General features: G+C 39.9%; 1 protein-coding gene across 7 annotated transcripts in view; it reads right to left on the bottom strand.

Moving 5' to 3' along the window:
* Positions 1 to 19,648, bottom strand: part of TDRD3 (tudor domain containing 3) — a 408,301-nt gene that overhangs the window by 226,666 nt on the left and 161,987 nt on the right. For 2 of the 7 annotated variants that reach the window (XM_003927197.3, XM_039473286.2), the window contains exon 14: positions 13,514 to 13,772. The gene's annotated coding sequence lies outside the window, so the exon portion shown is untranslated. Of the gene's footprint in view, positions 1 to 5,443; positions 6,330 to 6,358; positions 11,574 to 13,513; positions 13,776 to 19,648 lie in introns of those variants that run through there. The other 5 variants (XM_010337924.2, XM_039473285.2, XR_012514352.1 and 2 more) reach the window with 4 other exon arrangements.

Below are 19,648 nucleotides of genomic sequence, written 5' to 3' on the forward strand. Positions count from 1 at the left end.
TTAAACTTGATTTTATAGTATGCATGGAAGTAAAATCTATTTTTGTATTTATAAACCTTAAAATGTAATTAGAAAGAGTTTATAAGAAGTTTAAATTGCACATTTGGCCACTTTAAAACAATTCATTTAAAATGTCATTATTTTAAATGAAATTATAACTGAGTTTAATAATAAAAACCAAAATTTTCATGCATTGTGTTTGAAAGTGCTATGTTAAATGAATTCTCAAAAGACAGTAGGTTGCTATTTAATACTTAAACAAAAACCTGACAATTTCTGCCATGCTGTTCATTACACTGTACTTAGAATATACACTTCTTTTCTTTTCTTTTCTTTTTTACCTAAATGCTAGAATATAATACACTTTTGAAAATTTTGATTTTGGCTTGTAAGATTTTTCTCCTGTAATTTGTTCAGCAAATTTATTAGGTCTTCCTCTGACCCTCACTAGGGAGAAGATAAAGGACACTCATTGAGTAATGATACAGAGCAGGAAGGTGTCATCGACAATAGAAGACAAGTTGCTCATTCAAATAGCAAATGACTTGGAGCACAGGTAAAATGTGATTCCTGGAGCCTAAAGCATGACAGACAGTACATTTTAAGGGAGCTAGTGAAACCTGTGATTCTTGCACATGAGATTGTTGTCACCTGTGGAGCCCTGTTGGTTTTAGGTGAACATTCCCATTTTAAGGTTCAGAATGCCAGGCCCTGGATAACTAGTGAAACAGGAGAGTTCCCTGACCCCACTTGCAGGATGTGTGACAGAGGTGTGGCTTGTCTGTTTGGCTACTGCTACTGCTGGTCAAACCCCTTATGGGAGGGAGAGCATGCAGACAGTCAGGTGCAGGAACTGGGTGAGTGCTTTTGGGCTCTGGCCCCAGGGTGGCATCTAGGGGTGGGTGCCTGCAGCTCCCGAAAACCCAGTGGGCATGCTATGTACTCTTTTAGTTCTGCCATCTGCAGATGGCTTAAGTGTTAACCAGTTCAGTGCCCTCTTGGTACCTAAGTTCTTGTTCAATATTCAGGAAGAACTGGGTCACACATGGACTTGAAGGATGGTGAACGCAGGGATTTCATTGAGTGATGGAGATGGCTTTCAACAGGATGTATAGGGAGCTAAAAAGGGGATGGAGTGGGAAGATGATCTTCCCCTGGAGTTCGACTGTCTTGCAGCTGATCTCCTCTACAACAATCCCCAGACAAACTCCTCTCGACATTTAGACATTCCTTCTCTTCTCTCCTTCTCTGTTGCATTACTCTTTTGTTTGTCTGCTTGTCTGTTCTTGGAGCCTGGGGCTTGGGGTTTTTATGGGTATAGGATAGTGGGGTATGGCAGGCCAAAAGGCAATATTTGGGTGCAAAAACAGGAAGGCCTGTTCCCATTTAGGGCTGTGGCTTTCCAGGCTTGAAAGTGGGGCCCTTACTGGGGAACTGCCCTCTCCTAACCAGTATTCCCCTGTCCCCTGTCTGTATCACTAGCTTTGGTTCTTGTAAGAGCAGCCACTATCTGATGTGGATCCATATGAGTAGATCCCAGACGAGATGATTTATTTATTTACTTTTTTTTTTTTTTTTTTTGAGACAGAGTCTGTCTCAAAAAAAGACAGGCTGTTGCCCAGGCTGGAGTGCAGTATGGTGATCTTGACTCACTGCAACTTCTACCTCCCCAGTTCAAGTAATTTCCACCTAATTTTTGTATTTTTAGTAGAGACAGGGTTTCACCATGTTGGCCAGGTTGGTCTTGAACTCCTGACCTCAAGCAATCCACCTACCTCGGCCTCCCCAAGTGCTAGGATTATAGGCATGAGCCAGCAGGCCTGGCCAGACTAGATGCTATACACTGTGAATCTTGTGGTCTTTGCATGTGGGATGGTTGTCACCTATGGAGCCCCATTGATAATACACAGGTAATAGTGCCCATTTCAGTGTGCAGAGTGCCAGGACCTAGATAAGTAGCCTCATTTCTTGCAAGAGAAGCCACTATCTGACGTGGATCCATATGAATACAGCCCAAACTGGATGCTATACTCACATTATCTCATTTTAAACCTCACAGGCACTCTCTCAGGTGGGTATGATCATTTTGTGCTCTGTGAGCTAAGGCATACAGAGGTGAAGTGAAATGACCCAGGTCTCACCAGGAGTGGTAGACATGAGATTCACACCTCCAACTGCTAGCTCCAAAGCTATACTCCACCTCTATGGTATATTCTACCAAGTTCCATCACACCAATGAATTGTACACTAAAAATTCCAGTACAGCCAGTTCTCCATACAATGAAGTATCTTCTATGAAGATCCACTTTACTACTAAAACTTACAAGTACATTGGGCTTCTTCTAGATTGTCTAGATAGTTTAGTGGAATAGGAATGGAGATAAAGCAAAACATCCTGTAATGAAGACCTATCCTAGAATACACACTGCATATTTGTTCTATCTTCTTTTGTGCTGTTCCTGTACTACTTGAGTGTACCAATTACGGTTGAAGAATTATGAGCCCTGAAACATAATAGTTGTACATATTTTGTAAGTTCCTTCGTGGTCCTGCTACTTGCCTAAGGAGAAGGAAATTCATATAGTTTCTATTCAAATGCAGCATAGTTGGAGTCTTCACAATATTCTAGTTATTCTAAAAGCACCAATTAGAGCCTTACAACAAGTACGAAATGTAACTCTTGCCCATTTTAGAAATGAAGAAAATATAGTTGTTTTTTTTTTTAATAAATAAAGGAAAGAAAGAAAGAAAATGTGCCACAACTGGCAAACAACACGGCCTAGAGCAGAACCTGCTTCTCCCCAAAGTCTGGAATCTGCTCATTCATCCTGTGTCTTCTCTGTGCTAAAAGGCAAATGGCTTAATCAGCCCCACTGAATTTAGGGTTTTGGTGTTGGGGAGGGGATCTTCCACCCTCCTCAAATCTCAGTGCATCAGTGCCTCTTGCCAACACCCAGGCTCCTCCTGCTTACCAGGGACACATGGAGCCCAGAGCCCGGATGAAAGTGGAGACGTGAGAAGCCAGGCAGGGAGGGTGACATGAGAGAGGAAAGGAAGTTTCAAACATGGGGAGGAGTTTGCTAGCTTTTAAAGGCCACTAAGATAAGAGCTCACACTGCATCAGCTGTGCAAGGCAAAGGCAAGGTTTGAAGAGGAAGGTAGGTGGAGAGGAGTATCATGGAGAAAAGAATTCTCCTAGCACTTGTTTCTTCAGCATTCTGAGAAGCATTCCTCAGCACAGAGCCTGCAAAGAGCAGTGCCCGCGGCAACCAGGATGCAGCCTCTTGGAGAGAAAGGGTCCAGCTAGAGGCTGAAGACTAGTGCAGGTCAGAGTAGAGCCTGGCAGGCAGACTGGCTGTAAGGACAAGTGACCTGAGCAAGCCCAGTGCCCGCCTTGTGCTTTGCTAACTCATGGCCTGGCGCCTGGACAGTGTAGCTATGGTCAGCATGGGGCACAGGAAGGAGGATGTGCCCTGGGGTCCTAAGGGACCCTCAACAGCTGATCACATGACCCAAGGGAATAAAGCTCCCCTGAATCTGTGGTTTCTACAGAGGGGGTAGGCTCACTACTTCTCCTGGGGAACCTACCATAAATATTTGCACCTGTTGGGGAAATGGCACTAAAATCTCTCAATCCAGAAAACCTCTCCTCAAAGGTAATGGAGACAAAAAACAGTTTTATGGTGTAATAAACAGCAAATCAGAATGTGAGGCACATCACAGGCAATCTGCAAAGAGATAGTAGAGGAAGCAAGAAATTTCACCCTTAGACATGCAGATACAACTCAGTGTAACCTGCCCAATAGGGCACTGCCTAGACAAAGCGGATTTATCAAGACAGGGGAATTGCAATAGAGAAAGAGTAATTCACACAGACCAGGCTGTGCGGGAGACCAGAGTTTTATTGTTACTCAACTCAGTCTCCCTGAGCCTTTGGAAAGCAGTTTCTAAGGATAATTTGGTGGGTGGGGGAAGGCCAGTGAGTCAAGAGTGCTGACTGGTTGGGTTAGAGATAACATCAGGGAAGGTGAAGCCATCCTCTTGTCCTCAATCAGTTCCTGAGTGGGGGCCACAAGATCAGATGAGCCAGTTTATCAATCTGGTTGGTGCCAGCTGATCCATCAAGCACAGGGTCTGAAGAATATCTCAAGCACTGATCTTAAGAGCAGTTTAGGGAGGATCACACTCTTGTAATCTCCAGCTGCATGATTCCTAAACCATAATTTCTAATCTTGTGACTAATTTGTTAGTCCTACAAAGGCAGTCTAGTTCCCAGGCAAGAAGGTGGTTTGTTTTGGGAAAGAGCTATAATCATCTTTATTTTAACTATAAACTATAAACTAAGTCCCTCTCAAGTTAGTTCAGCCTACACCCAGCAAGGAATAAAAATAGCTTAAAATTTAGAAGCAAGATGGAGTCAGTGAGATTGTAACCAGGTCGCCGGGCTCAGGGGCTCAGGGGCTCACTTCCCTCCCTGCCAATCGTGAAAGATGTAACGGGGAAGGAGCAGAGCTGCGGGGGGAGCCCCAAAGATGGCCCCAGGTTCTTAACACCATCCCTCAAGATTAGATCTCTTTCACTGTCTTGGTGATAATTTTGCAAAGGCGGTTTCATCAAGCCACACATGTTCTCAAGGTACTCAATAACTAAGGGGACTTGACAGCGCCATCGTCACTTGCAGTTCATCCTCCACTCGCCTGGTAACTGGGGTTATTATCAGTGTTTGCTTACTTACTTAATTCAGAGGAAAAAAAACTTCTCATATCTTTATGACAGGAGGTAGTTTTTCAACTTGGAGCAAGGTTACACTGAAGCAAGGCTCCTGCCCTCCCCTAGAAACTGGGAGAAGGGAGTGTTTTCTACCTTGATAATTACATTTCAGAGAGATGGCACCCAGGTCCTTAAGAAAGACATTCTTGGGCCATTAAGCTAACAAAAGGTTTATCTATTTTTTCAAAAGGATTTCTATGCATTTCAAAGGAGGAGAAAGTACTTATAATGACAAGTTTTATAAAGTAAATGATCTAAGAGGAGAGAGGAATCTCCTTTCTTGTTTTCAACAGGGAGAATTAAGGTTTATATTTCACGTTGTTATTTGTCCTTACACATCTCACCCCTAGGTATTCTGATTCTGGGGTGAGACCTGGATCTGTGTTTTTTTGTTTTACTCTCCAGGAGATTTTTAATAGTTCAGAACAGTGTTTCTAAACGTGGAAGCCAGCCGGGGCATAACCATCATCTGAGGAGACTGACCAAAATGTATATTTCTAGGACCTGAGTGCAACAGGGTACGCAGGACGCAAAGGGCTCAGCTCCCTCCCGGATTTGACATGCCCAAGGTTCCCGGCCTCTCTTTGCCCCTAGAATCGGGGGAGGGGCCCTGGCAGTACTGTGAGCTTACCGTTCAAGTAAATATCGTAGTGCAGTGATTAGCAGAAAGAGATTAGCAGAAAGCAATTTATTAGGCAGAGAGAGAGAGCTCCCACGCTGCCGCAGGAGGGGAATCCGAAGGGGATATTCACACAGGTAAGGTGCAGCAGAGTTTTAACCCTGAAGTTATTCCCTCCTCATTCATGTTCCTGTCCAATGAGAGGAGTTCTTTCAAACTTCCTCTGGAGTGATGATCTTTGACTCTGATCCCGGATTGGTTGCTTGGGCCCACAACAGAGCCCGTCCTCCCAGGGCTTTTGGCGGGCTTTCTGAACAAAGCAGCTCACCTGGAATTTCTACCTAGCCCGCACACGGAAAAGTTAGGCAAAGAACTTTACATTTGAAACTCCTGCGGTCCCCGGATAGGGGCGTGGATGGAGGTATGGCGCTGGTAAATTCCTGCGTTTGAAACACAGGCAATTTTCCTTAACACAGTCCCTCATTAGCATAGAACTGCAGACTCAGAACCTCGCGGTTGGAGTTGGCAATTGCCCTTAAAGAAGCCCTCTGGAGGGTTCAGATGCTCTGTAACACTGAGGAATCACTGCATTGCCGATTTTCACAAGGAGATAACTGTACAGATGGGAGATGTGAAAATTTTCCATAGGCCACACAGACAGAAATAGTTGGAATCATTTTCTAGATCCAATTTCACTTTTAGTCTTCCCCAAACTGATCTGCCTGAGGTTATTTTGCCTGTGGTCCGTTCTGCAACCTCTTTCTCCTTCTTCAGTCTGTTTATGGTCATCTTCCTCTCTCTTTTTTATTTATTTATTTTTGAGATGGAATCTCGCCCTGTCCCCAGGCTGGAGTGCAATGGCACGATCTTCGCTCACCAAAACCACCGCCTCCCAGGTTCAAACAATTCTCCTTGCTTTCTTTATATCTTCTTTGGCCAACTGTATGGGAGGGAGGGAAATAAGGAAGGAGGGAAAGGAAAGAAGGAAGGAAAATATAGTTTATTACTCATAGTTTTAAAAACTATGAGTAGGGGCAGATTAGCCATAGGAGAGATTACTGAATGAGGCTGGTCACAGGCAGAGAGGGAACAGGAAAACAGGGAAGCATTTTTTGTGTAATTTTCCAGGAATGGGTGAGGCAGGGTAAGTGGGTTAACCAGGTTTAGGCCCAGCAAGTTTGAATCTTTTCAGTGGCTCTGGGGTGCAGAGGATGCCCCTAGTTTTCTGCAGCCTGACTCCCGGCAATTAGGGAAGGAGGTTAATGTCTCAGAAGCATAAGTGGGCTCTGGATTGGTTAGTTTGCATATGAAAGGAAAACAGTCACTCCCTTTCAAACTCTAGAGGAGCAGTCTTTCTCTAGAAAGCAAGGCCACAGATGTCAAAACATCAGACACAGAAACTAGAAAATGTGGTTAATACAATAGGATTTGATCTTGTTTTGGAGGAACTAGGGATGGCTCAAGGAAAGTGGGCATTGCTCAGCATTGAATGTTGCCAAGATGCAGGATAATTCTCTGAGTAGGTATCTTAATAATGTTTATCTAGATGGTGGATGAACAAAGCAGAGCTAAAGACGTAAGGGGTAAAGCAGCAGCAGCCATTCAAATTAGCCAGAAAAGGGAGAGGTTTCATCACTTTTGTGGTTTGGACAATATTTTTGTTTTGGTTTTGGCGTTTTTCCTTTTCTTGCTTCATCATGGCCATGTGACTCTGTCTGATGTTGTGTTCTGTGAAATTGTTTATGGGCCACAAGAGAGTTAGGTTGAGTGCCAGGCCAGCTTCTGGATGTCAGGGGCTACTTCACTGTCACTTAATAGTCCTACAGGGTAATACTATTGTCTCTGTTTCCCAAATGGGGAAACCGAGGCTCAGAAAAATTAATCTCCTTGACTAAGGTCACAAAGCCATGAGTAGAGGCTTTGTTCAAGTTACTTCATGATTCTACTTCCTCCCTGCTATAAAGGTGCCTTCTGAACCTGTATGGCTGAAGATAGGACGAAAAGCTATACTGAGAAAAAGAGGGGTTAATAAACAATTCAGAAGATCTCCATCATACTGCAGCTGTGTTTAAGTAATTTAATAATTCTACTGATGCCTTCTTTGTAGTGTGACCCTGATAATATAAGTAACTTCCTTTTATTGATGTCTAAAAATCTAAGTAAATAATGGATTCAAAGATTGTAGGAACACTTGAACCCAGGAAATCCCAACTGAGCAACTGGACACGACCTTGATACCTAAGTAGGAACTGTTTGCAATGAGGACTCCAAGAATTAGGTTCCAAGAAACAGTATAAATGGCACTTGAAAAGAGCAATTCCTGTTGGAATAAGCTGGTTTCATATAAGCAGCTTATTTGCAACATATGGCACAATTTTCTTGTACTAAATCACTTAAGTTCATTCATGGAAGAAATTATTTTAGGAAATGAGTAAACTACAATCTAGCAAGCCCAAGATCTGTTTTTTCTCAGGTCATTCTTGAAAAAGCAAATGGTAAATGACTCGAGTTCCTGGGCCTTGTTACTCATGTGATTTCCTAAAACTTTTTAGAGAGATATAAAAAGCTTAGATGGAGACAGTTGTATAAAAAAGGGTATTGTTTTGCTAATACCATGAAGACATGAAAATACTACTATGGTTGGGTCTGGTGCAATGGCTTATGCCTGCAATCCCTGCAGTTTGAGAGGCCGAGGCAGGGAGATCATGAGGTCAGGAGTTTGAGACCAGCCTGGCCAACATGGTGAAACTCCATCTCTATTAAGAATACAAAAATTACCTGTCTCTGTGGCACAATACATTAGTGTGTTTGACTGTTAACCAAAAGAATACAAATATTAGCCAAGCATGGTGGCCTGTACCTGTAATCCCAGCTATTTGAGAGGCTGAGGCAGAATTGGTTGAACCCGAGATGGAGGTTGTGGTGGGCCAAGATCATACCACTGCACTCCACTCTGGGCAACAGAGCAAGACTCCATCTCGAGAAAAAACAAAAAAAACTACTATGGTTCATGTCAGAATGGAGTGTTTCATATAAAATGGTTATGCAAATCCTCAACTTCATGATAATCACATGTATCTGGATGTCTCAATTGAATGTATGAGTTTCAGCGTCTTTTCTAAGAACCCAGTGCAACAGGTTAGGACAAAATGGACAAGTATTCATACCCATAAATCTGAGTCCACAAAATAAAAGAGTTATAATCGTATCTAAATACTTCCATATAAGTGTATTTACTTTTAGCATGTTTATGTCACAGAGATGTATTACAAAATAAGTGGGGAAAATTACTTTATGTTTCAAAAATGACATGTAAAGTTTAGAAGAATTCAGAATATGGTAAAAATGCCAAAGCTAGTAATCTATAAGCTATATTGCCCCAAGAGATTGGAAGTATTTATGAAGTTAAAACAAGTACTTTTAAAGTGGCAAATTAGGTAGTAGAGTTATTACTGTCAATACTTGAAAATTGCACAGTAAAAATGAAGCAGATAGAAAGGCCGCACATGGGCAAATGTTTCCTATCAAAAACCCTAGTCCTGTTAAATAAATGAATGGGACTTCAGATTCATGAAAGTTTAACAATAGCAAAGCTAGACACATACACATAGGCACACATCACAATATAATATTTGTAACAATTTACATGTCCTCTAAAAATTAAGAGCTTTACAAATAATAGTAAGAATTTAAAGACTCCTGATGTCTAAAATGATTATAAAGCTAGTTAATATTTTTGATGTTAAATATTCCCTAACAAAGATAGTTATAACTGTCAATATATTTCTACTGCAACCTAGTGAAGAGGGGATAGTTACAATGCGACTTTTTCATTGAATGCAGCAGTTATGGCTGACATTCTTTTTTTCTATTTTGTTTTGTTTGTTTGTTGAGGCAAGTTCTCACTCTGTGCCCAGGCTGGAGTGCAGTGGCGTGCAATCTTGACTCACTGGAGCCTACACCCCCTGGGTTCAAGCCATCCTCTCACTTCAGCCTCCCAAGTAGCTGGGGCCATAGGTGTGTGCCACCATGTTCGGCTCATTTTTTGTACTTTTTGTAGAGATGGGGTTTCACCATGTTGGCCAGGTCGGTCTCAAACTCCTGGGCTTTAGCCTCCCAAAGTGCTGGGATTACAGGCATGAACCACCGTGCCCAGCCATGTTTGACACTATTTCAACGGGTTAGGTAAAGAGCAAGAAAAAGGAACTTTATTGATGTTTAACTGGTATACAAAAAAGTGCACATAGAGATGTAACAACTTAATAAATATTGGCATAGGTATAATCGGAAAACCATCACCACAATCAAGACAATGAATGTATCATACCCCAGAAAGTCTTCTCATGCCGCTAGGTAATTCCTCTCTCCCATCCCTCTGTACCTTCCCATCTTTAGACAACTGATTGATCTGTTTTTTGTCATTATAGGTTACATTACATTTTCTATAAATAAAATCACACAGTATGTCCTCCCTCCCCAAGTTTCTGGCTTCTTTTACTCGGCATAATTATTTTGAGAGTCAACTCTGTTGCTGCATGTATTAATAGTTCATTCCTTTCTACTGCTGAATAGTTATTTCATTTATAAATATACCACATTATGTTTATGCATTCACATGCTTTTTTATTTTGTTTTTGGAGACAGGGCCTCACTCTGTTGCCCAGTCTCAAATTCCTGGGCTCAAGGGATCCTCCTCCTGAACCTCCCAAGTAGCTAGGACTACAGGCCCATGCCACCACTCCAGTCTGTTTTTTTAAATGTATTTTTTTTTTGTAGAGACGAGGTCTCCCTATGTTGCCCAGACTGATCTCAAACTCCTAGCCTCAACAATCCTCCCAGCTCAGCCTCCCAAATCACCGGGATTACACCACACCTGGCCCCCATTCACATGTAGATGGACATTTAGGTTGTTTCCAGTTTGGGGCTATTACAAATAAAGATATTATGGACATTTGTGGACAAATCTAAGTATTAACATATCCTTTCATTTATCATGGGTAAAGAACTAGGAGTGAAATGACCGAGTAATATACTAGGGATGTGTTTAATTCTTTAAGAAACTGCCAAATGATTTTCCAAATAGTTTGTACGATCTAACATTCCCACCAACAGTGTATGAGACTTCCAGTTCCTCTACACTCTCCCCAACCCTTGGTATGATGGCTCTTTAAATTGTGGTCTTGACAATAGGTGTGTAGCAGTTAATTCATTATGGTTTTAATTTACACTTTCTTAAAATGTATAATGACATTGAACATCATTTTTATGTACTCATTTGCCTTCTTTGTATCTTCTTTGGCCAACTGTCTATTTTAATCTTTTTCCCATTTTTAAGAAATTAAGTTTTCCTATTGAGTTTTGAAGAATTCTTTAAATATTCTCTATGTAAGTCCTCCATCAGATCTGCAAACTTTGTCCAAGTCTGAAGCTTGTCTCTTTATTTCCCTAGCAGTGTCTTCGAAGAGCACACAATCTTAATTTTAATTAAGTGCAATTTATGAATTTGTTCTTTTATGAATAACAAATTTATCATTTGTACTTAATCTAAATTATATTGGTGTTACATTTAAGAACTCTTGTCTAACACAGGGTAACAATTTGTTTCTCTCAGATGATTTATAGTTTTAGGTATTACATTTAGGCCTATGAACCATTTCTCTGGTATTCTGCCTTGCAACATCTACTTACCTTGCCTTTCTAAACTCCTCCATCTCCCTACTCAGAGACTGACAGGCACGGCCTGGGTTCCCCCATACTATGGCCTCTAAAGTATTGCCAAGCAGTACCCTGGACAAACTGTAGAGCTCATCTAGCTTGCTTCCCATCTCTCCTGGGTCACTGCCCAGTCACTGTGGCAGTATAACTCTGACCCTGCTGGTCATGTTTTCCTTATTACTTCCATGCTTATTCCGTGCGGTCAGCTGAACTAGGCATGGGGTTAGCCATGACGTCAGCTACGAATTACAAAGAAAGGCGCATGAGAGAGAGAGATGTAACTATATAGAAATAGAGAATCACATGAGGCTGGAGTGTTGTGTTTATGGCCTAAGCCTGGAAGGTCAAGTAAACTACAGACTCTTAAGTTAACAGGACAATTCACTTTGTGAGCAAAGTGACTTACCTTTCTGAAGGACATCAGCTACTCTGGCTGTAGAATGGAGATACTGATGCCAACTTTACAGAGCTGTGTGAAGATTGTAAGAAATAATGGTAAATGTTTTAGTACAGTGCACATAGAAAAACCTTGGCAAATACTAACAATTATTTTATTATTACATACGCCATCCACATCTAGGCCTGCAGCTGCCCTTAATAATAGAAAGGCAGAGTGGAACTTAGTTTTTGATACATTTAGCTAACTATATCTTGCCCTGGCAAAAATGGACTCCTCACCCTTCAGTGCCCAGTGGCCACCAGCATGGGCTGGCTTCATTTACTGTCCACTTTACTGTCCAATTTAAACTTTTCTTGATGTCTTCAGGCCAAATGTATGGATTTATAAATCTATAGATATCTAGATAATATGATCCATATGTCATTTTAATATATATGATCTAGATATCTAGATATATCATTATATATAAATATATTACCATATGGAGCTGTTCTTAGGGACAGTTGAGTAGTAACTCCTAACCAACACTAGTGTGGTCCATTGAGTGTCCATTTTAGGCTTACCACTGTATTAAGTATTATTGTCCCCATCTAACAAGTAAGTGCCAAAGGCCTACACTTTGAACTACACTCAGGATTCCGTATCTGTTCTGCTTCCCCTTCCCTTATTATCAGCTGTCGAACTCATCAAAACTGCCATGGGCCTTCCTCTGGTTCTCAACCTAGGACACACATTAGAATCATTGGAGATCCTTTAAAAAATAACAATGCCCAGACCCACCCACTTCTAGTTAATTATGATACACAACATGAGTAAAAACAAAAACAAAACACTGCTAGACCCAACTACTATTAACTGTGGGCTAATAAATAATGAAAATGTATGTAACAGGCCCTGAGAGAATGCCTGAGGACCTCTCCTTCAAAGCACATTTTATCAATTATTTTGCCCAGAGTGTTCCCTCTCTCTTCTTCCTCCCTCCTTCTTCTGTTTTTAATTGTTCACTCTGGCTTCTCTTTCTCTTCTTCCTTCCTCCCCCACTGTCCCTTCCTTCTTCTATTTCTTTAATTGTTCACTTCTGACTTCACAAGACTGAGACTGTAAGAAGACTATTAAATGAAGAGTTTGTGGCTCTGACAATTGGTTCATTGTAATGGACATTGTGGTTGCTTCACCAACACCTTCTCCCTCTTCTCTTGGCAAGTTATCTTGACTTTCAGATGCATATCCTCTGCCTCCAATCCAGACCCATTTCTAAGCCTGCGTGCGGCACATGGATCAGGCCTAAGGTAATCTCCAGACCCTGCTGGAGTTAGTGGTTCACAGATAGAAAAGTAGTAGCCCAAAAGAGGCACATGTGGCCTATGGAAAAAAGTTGTTCTCTTCTGAGTACATTTCTGGAAGCAGCCCCAACCTCAACCCTAGACTCAATAGCTCTAGGAGTTGCTGGAAGTCATCTTGTGGCCACATGGGGTAGCCTGCTGTAGAATGAAGCTTGTTCCAGAGAAAGCAGAAATGAGAGATGCAAAGAATCAGTCTTTCATGACATCTCTGATTTACTGAATTAGACCAATCCTGAAACCTACTATGCTTCTGGCAGTGAAATGAGCCAATAAATTCCCTTTAATGTTTAAGCTGGTTTGAGATGGGTTTTCCACTACTTGCAACCAGATGCATCCTGAAAGATCCACAGCACATTTTATGAGGAAGGGAATACCTGTTTTTTAAAAATTGAATTACATTTGGAAAAGCAGAGTATTATAAACAACATATTTAAGTTTTAAATACTTTTTGCTGTCATATTTAGTAGCTATTACCATACTAGAACTGCTATTTGGCTTCAGGTTGTTTTTTTAAGAAATGTGGCAAGCTGTGTCAGTCGGTTTATTCTGAAATTAGAATGGGAAGCTTCAGTATGCGGTAATTGCTATCCTATAGAAGGCCATTAGTATGGGGTTAATACCAGATGAACAAGAAAGATAACATCAGGCAAATAAAACACACAGTAGAACAATAATAGCACAATGGTTTTATTGATGGCAGAAGAAATTCTTCCTTTCACTTGTAAAAGGTATTTGCTTTATTTAACTCAGTATCCTTCCCCATTCTTTGTGTGAGTTGAATGTTTTTTCCACCCTAAAATCTGCTTTTTTCTTTCTTCAAATAATAACATCCACCACAGGTGCTACTTATTCTGAAGAGAAAGTGGAAGGTCAACAGGTTTCAACCAGGTTGTTTCAGTCACCGGCTCGTTTCTTCACAAAGACTCTACTTTAAAAAGAAAGGAAGAAAATAAAATTGAAGCCTCAAATTAACTTTTCCATACTTTGTCAAGATACATTTCTGGGGAAACGTATATGTAAATGTGAAGTGTTTGTATAAATATAAATAGATCTTGACTAGAATAAATTTTGGATACTGCTAATTTGTGAAACATAATTTTTATAAAGCAATATAAAATAGAAAACCAAAATATTTTGAAAATAAACTTTTATTTTAGAATTTGTTAAAGTACATCTCTGCCACTGCTATACCCTTTATTGCTGGCATTTGTTTCAGGAATTTGGATTAACTGGATTGTTTGTAACAGAGGATTACCAAAAACAGATGCAGTCTGCCAATGAACCACGTCTTTCCCTATCCTAATCGCCTCCGGTTCTTCTGTGAACACCTCTGAATTGAGCTGCTCCACACAGGTGATTTACTTGGGTCTGTCACTTCCCCCTGCCTGCTCCCCACATTTATTAGGCACCACTCTAGTTAAAACCACTTTGGGTGGTGACGAGAGAAAGAGGTGAGATAAATGGTGAGAGAAGAATTGTTTGCTCCAGGCCTATTTTGTAGCCTCATACATGACAGTGTGCTTGGGCAAGGACTAGTGGAGTTCCTGTGGCTGCATACAAACAGCTCCAGCCTGTAAGTCTTCAAAAGTAAAGTCTCCTGCTTAGAAAATAAAGAGCATAGGATACTATAATTCTCACCTGCTGCCTGTTCCTCTGAGATGACGGAGTTCTAATAGTTACCTTTATAGTGATCATTTTCCTGACATTGATGCTGGACCAGATTGTCAAAAAAATTCAACATTTAAAAATCATCTTTTACTAGTTAAAAATGGTGTTAAAAACTGGGTCTTTGAAAATAAGCTTACAGTACCTATGCAGTAGTCTATGCTTAGCTATCGGTTTTAAGGTTTCTGACTAATATGTGAAACTGTGAATACCATTCTTTCATCAAGCAAAGAAGAAACTAGAAGTTCCAAGTGAGTCAACATTTATTTAACTGCTTTACACATTAAGCCTTGACCTCTATGGCGGCGGGAGCTTCCTGCTGATCTGTCTTACAAACGGTTCCTACACAGGTATCTGCCATCTCTCTTTTCATAGTAGGACATGCAACTCTAGCCAATGTTTGAGTGGACCAGTGCAATAGCTTCTTAGGTTCTTTCCCTCCTGGTGCTATAATCCATCCTATACCCAGCTACAGTATTTCCTAAGTTCAATTTTGATCATATCACTCTCTTAATCAGAAGTTCACGATAGCACCAAACACAACAAATTCAAACTCTTACGTATCTGAAGCCATGCTGTTTTCACCACTGAAAAATATTTTTAACACCCATTGTTTTGGTTCATATTCTCTATCGTAGTCACTGAGAGTCACTTGGTATGTACTCTGGTTCCCCATTTAAACTTTTCCTTTGCCTACACAGTGTCTTCAGAGGACTCCACCCTACCAGGACTGTGCAGCTTAAACTTCATGTCTAAGGGCTGCTCCTACTAATCAGTATCTGGTTCCTAGGGCTCCACTCAAGTCAGAAACCTCTCCAAACACACAAAGTTTTGGTTGGACTAAAGAACTGTGTATAATTTCTCTATTTTATATCTGCTTATATTTCCAAGCTGTCTGTAACAGTTATGACAGTGTCCGGCAACTAGAAGTCTGGAATTTAGGGGTCTATCTCCTCTAAAGTCTCAGATCTGACTTGTCACCACTTTTTCTCAGACTTGGGACTATTTTTCCACATTGCTCCCTGAGACTTCCTCTCACCTAGCCCTGATTCCAAAGCCCTGCTTTGTTAGTCGTTGAAGCTGTCCTTAATATCGGGCTCAAGTGGAATCTAATTCTCTTGCCACAATGAGGAAGTGTATGTGTGTGGAGGTTTGGGGGAAGGGGGCTCTGTGGGGGCCTTGAAAAAAGTTTTAAGATAATCAAAGAATGTGAAAATTACATCTCTAAAATTTTATCAAAACATACTGATTTAATAAACACTTACTGAACAGCTATCATGTGTCATTTATCACCTAGCAAAGTACTCAAAACATAAAAAGAAAACCTGTTACTATGAAAGTATGCTTTTTAAAAGTGATAATAGAAAGCACCTTAAGTGTTTTTCACTACCTTGATAATTTTAGATAACAAAACCTTAGAAAATTTCAGCGTATTTTAGAATTCATGCTTATATTCGCTGGAAGTCAAATGGCTGGCTACAATGTTCATCTTCTTTTTAGACGTTTAAGTTAATAAAAACCAAGAATGAGAAAACAAAATCTCTTCTGTCAAGAAGATAATATATTCCATTACATAATAAGAGCAGAATGTTATTATTTTTGAACCTCCTATTCAAAGATAGTATGTCAAAGAAATATTTCATTCTACTTCACAGCCTTTCATAACATATGCTTGAATTAAAATGCAAAACTAAGCACAATTGTCTTCAAACAAGACCACATGTGTCTTGTTTATTTTTTAGGGTGAATTTTGTAGTGAGAGTTTTAAAATGATACCATCATGGCACTCATCCACCACCAATTAATTTTCTTATTGATATCAGGAATCCAAAATATCTACATCATATATATCCCGTCAATAGTACAATCCAAAGCAAGCATTTATTAAGATGGAAGTTTTAACGCAGGGAACACAGAAAACCACTAAGATTGTGATGTTTAAGTTGATTAAGAACTGTTTGGGTTGTTATTTGATATGGATAAACTATAGTTACCCTACGACTATCGTTTATAATTTACTTTAGAGCAATATATTCTTTTTCAAAGGAAATTTCCCATGGAACCCTAGTATATAAAATATATGAAAGAAACAAAAGAAGGGTCAAGAGGACTAAGAGTCCCCTCATCTGATTGCTCCCTCACTCATGTTCACTGCCTCCTCTCTACTTCCAGCTCGGTTAAATCCTACCTGCCTTCAACAGCCCTGAAGAAACCGAGTCCACTATTAAACAATGGCTGCCTTGACAATCTTTGGCCACAATTTAAAACCTTGTTTTAAGCAATTAGAAAGAACTCAAATACCCTGATTTCCTTTCCTTTGGATAAATATACAGTAGTGGGATTGCTGGATCATATGATATTTCTATTTTTGTTTTTTTTAGGAACCACCTTACTGTTCTCCATAGTGGCTGAGCTAATTTACATTTACACCAACAATACACAAAGGTTCTCCTTTCTCCACATCCTTGCTAGCATTCATTATTGCCTTTCTTTTGGATAAAAGTCATTTCAACTGAGGTAAAGTGATATCTCATTGTATTTGATTTGCATTTCTCTGATGATTAATGTTGTTGAGTATTTTTTCATATAGCTGTTGGCTATTTGTATGTTTTCTATTGTGAAATGCCTATTCAGGTCTTTTGCCCATTTTAAAAATCAGATTATTTTTTTCTTGAGTTGTTTGAGCTTATATATTCTGGTTATTAAGCCCTTGTCAGATGGGTAGTTTGAAAATATCTTCTCCCATTCTGTGGGTTGTCTCTTCACTTTACTGACAGTTTTCTTTGCTGTGCAGTATCTTTTTAACTTGATTTTATTCCATTTGTTCATTTTTGCTTGGTTGTCTGTGCTTTTGAAGTCTTAAGCAAAAAGTTTTGCCCAGACCAATGTCCTAGAGTGTTTCTTCAATGTTTTCTTCTACTAGCGTCATAGTTTCAAGTCTTAGATTTAGGTTTTTTTTTTTTAAAGACAGTCTTGCTTTGTCACCAGGCACCAGGCTGGAGTACAGTGGTGCCATCTAGGCTCACTGCAACCTCCACCTCCCAGGTTCAAGCAATTCTCCAGCCTCAGCCTCCCAAGTAGCTGGGACTAGAGGTGTGTGCTACCACGCGCAGCTAATTTTTGTATTCGTAGAGACGAGGTTTCACTATGTTGGCCACAATGGTCTCAATCTCTTGACGTCGTGATCCGCCTGCCTTGGCCTTCCACCATTCCCAGCTGATTTAAGTCTTTAATCCATTATGATTTGATTTTTGCTTATGGTGAGAGTAGGGATCTGGTTTCATTCTTCTATATATGAATATCCATTTTTCCCAGGACCATTTATTGGAGACACTATTATTTCTCCAATGTATGTTTCTGGCATCTATGTCAAAAATGAGTTGACTGTAAATATAGAGATTTATTTCTGGATTCTCCATTCTGTTCCATTGGTCTGTTTGTTTTTACATCAGTACTATGCTGTTTTGTTTACTATGGCTTTGTACTATAATCTGAAGTTAGGTAGTCTGATGCTTCCAGCTTTCTTCTTTTGCTCAGGATAGCTTTGGTTTTTCTGGGACTTCTGTGATTCCATATAAATTTTATAATTATTTTTTCTATTTATGTGAAGGATGTCCTTGTTATTTTAAGAGATTTCATTATATCTGTAGATTGCTTTGGGTGGTATTGTCATTTTAACAATATCAATTCTTCTAATCCATAAACATGGAGTATCTTTCCATCTTTTTGTGTCGTCTTCAATTTCTTTTATCAATGTTTTACAGTTTTCACTGTAGAGATCTTTCATTCTTTGGTTAAGTTTATTCCTAGGTATTTTATTGCCTTTGTAGCTATTTTAATCGGGATTACTTTCTTGGTTTTCTTTTCAGATTGTTTGCTGTTGAGGCCAGGTGCAGTGGCTCATGCCTGTAATCCCAGCACTTTGGGAGACTGAGGCCGGCAGATTACTTGAGCTTAGGAGTTTGAGACCAGCCTGGGCAACATGGCAAAATGCCATCTCCACAAAAAATACAAAAAATTAGCCAGGTGCCTGTAGTCCTAGCTACTAGGGAGGCTGAGATGGTGGGACATCTTGAGCCCAGAAGGCAAAGGCTGGAGTGAGCAAGACAGTGCCACTGCACTCCAGCCTGGGTGACAGAGCCAGACCCTGTCTCAAAAAAGAAGAAAAAGGAAAAAAAAAAACATGTCTGTTTGTGGTTGACATATAGAAATAGCAGCATTTTTGTATATTTTGTATCCTGCAACTTTACTGAATTTGTTTATTAGTTTTAGTAGTTTTTTGGTAGAGTCTAGGCTTTTCTAAATATAAGATTACATCCTCTGTAAACAAGAATAATTTGACTCTTCCTTTCCAATTTGGATGTTCTTTATTCCTTTCTCTTGTTTAATTGCTCTGGCTAGGACTTCTATTTTACTCAACTATGTTGAATAAAAGTGGTAAAAGGGGACATCTTTGTCTTGTTCCAGATCTTAGAGGAAAGACTTGCAGTTTTTCCCCTGTTCAGTATGAGTCTAGCTGTGGGTTTGTTATATATGGCAAAGCTAAGAGAGAATTCTCAGTTTTCATTCACCTTTAAAAGTGCTTTAATTATAAGCACACTGAGCTTATTTTATAATTGTATGTTCAGTCTAACACAACACAAAGTTGTTAAAGTCTTTATATATTCTTTTGATTCTGCTTAAAAACAGACACGGACACTAAATGACAAACCAGTTTACCATGTCATGAGAAAAATACTTAAAGTCAAGAAGTAGCTCTTTTGTGACACTATGGACAGTAGGTCAAGACTGTTTACTTGATGACCTGGTGTTAGCCACACAAGAAAAGCCAGTGATAAAAGCAAAAAGGTGCTACGCTGGCTTGCTACAGTAATTCAGAAGTCAATTAGCATTAGACTTCTACTCTAGGCAGACTACTACTATATGAGAAGCTGAGGGTCAGAAAACAGATGAAAAAAATTTCTTCACTTAGAATGGCAGAACTAATTTTTAGCCAGTGAAGGAACTCTGGGAAGCTAAAGATATATCACATTCTAGGATACTACTGCCCAGCAGAAATATCACGAGACATATGTAATTTTAAATTTTCTAGTAGACACATTAAGAGAAGTAAAAATAAATAGGTAAAATTAATTT

This window comes from Saimiri boliviensis, chromosome 16 (genome assembly GCF_048565385.1).
Source record: "Saimiri boliviensis isolate mSaiBol1 chromosome 16, mSaiBol1.pri, whole genome shotgun sequence".
Classification (NCBI taxonomy): domain Eukaryota; kingdom Metazoa; phylum Chordata; class Mammalia; order Primates; family Cebidae; genus Saimiri; species Saimiri boliviensis.